The sequence below is a fragment of the Triticum aestivum genome, chromosome 4B (genome assembly GCF_018294505.1).
Source record: "Triticum aestivum cultivar Chinese Spring chromosome 4B, IWGSC CS RefSeq v2.1, whole genome shotgun sequence".
Taxonomy (NCBI): domain Eukaryota; kingdom Viridiplantae; phylum Streptophyta; class Magnoliopsida; order Poales; family Poaceae; genus Triticum; species Triticum aestivum.
Genome location: NC_057804.1, coordinates 332,623,443 through 332,624,884, shown reverse-complemented (window position 1 = coordinate 332,624,884; position 1,442 = coordinate 332,623,443).

Sequence of the window (1,442 nt, the reverse complement as noted above, 5' to 3'; positions counted from 1 at the left end):
AAAAATGCTAAGTATAGGTCATTTTAGAGCTAGCCTAGGTTGAATAGGTCATTTTCTAGCTAAGTAAGGTTATTATGTCATTTTGGAGCTAGCTAAGCATATGAAATCATTTAGGACCTAAAATATGTCATTTCTTAAGCATACTATATCATTTTAGAGCTAGCTAAGCATATTAAGTCATTTTGGAGGAAAAGATGCGAAGTATAGGTCATTTTAGAGCTATCCTAGGTTAAATAGGTCATTTTTAAGCTAGCTAAGCATATTAAGTCATTTTGGAGGAAACAAATGCTAAGTATAGGTCATTTTAGCGCTATCCTAGGTTAAATATGTCATTTTGGAGCTAATTGAGCTTATTATGTCATTTTGGAGCTAGCTAAGCATGTGAAGTCATTTAGGAGCTAAACTATGTCATTTCTTAAGCATATTATGTCATTTTAGAGCTAGTTAAGCATAATAACTAATTTTGGAGGAAAAGATTCTAAGTATAGGTCATTTTGAAGCTAGCTAAGCATATTAAGTCATTTTCGAGGAAAAAATGCTAAGTATATGTCATTTTAGAGCTATCCTAGGTTAAATAGGTCATTTTGGAGCTAATTAAGCTTATTATGTAATTTTTGAGCTAGCTAAGCATATTAAGTCATTTTGGAGGAAAAAAATTGCTAATTATAGGTCATTTTAGAGCTAGCCTAGGTTGAATAGGTCATTTTGAAGCTAAGTAAGGTTATTATGTCATTTTGGAGCTAGCTAAGCATATGAAGTCATTTAGGACCTAAAATATGTCATTTCTTAAGCATACTATATCATTTTAGAGCTAGCTAAGCATATTAAGTCATTTTGGAGGAAAAGATGTTAAGTATAGGTCATTTTAGAGCTATCCTAGGTTAAGTAGGTCATTTTTAAGCTAGCTAAGCATATTAAGTCATTTTGGAGGAAAAATGCTAAGTATAGGTCATTTTAGAGCTATCCTAGGTTAAATATGTCATTTTGGAGCTAATTAATCTTATTATGTTATTTTGGAGCTAGCTAAGCATGTGAAGTCATTTAGGATCTAAACTATGTCATTTCTTAAGCATATTATGTCATTTTAGAGCTAGTTAAGCATATTAACTAATTTTGGAGGAACAAATTCTAAGTATAGGTCATTTTGAAGCTAGCTAAGCATATTAAGTCATTTTGGAGGAAAAAATGCTAAGTATATGTCATTTTAGAGCTATCCTAGGTTAAATAGGTCATTTTGGAGCTAATTAAGCTTATTATGTAATTTTTGAGCTAGCTAAGCATATTAAGTCATTTTGGAGGAAAAAATGCTAAGTATAGGTCATTTTAGAGCTAGCCTAGGTTGAATAGGTCATTTTGAAGCTAAGTAAGGTTATTATGTCATTTTGGAGCTAGCTAAGCATATGAAGTCATTTAGGACCTAAAATATGTCATTTCTTAAGCAT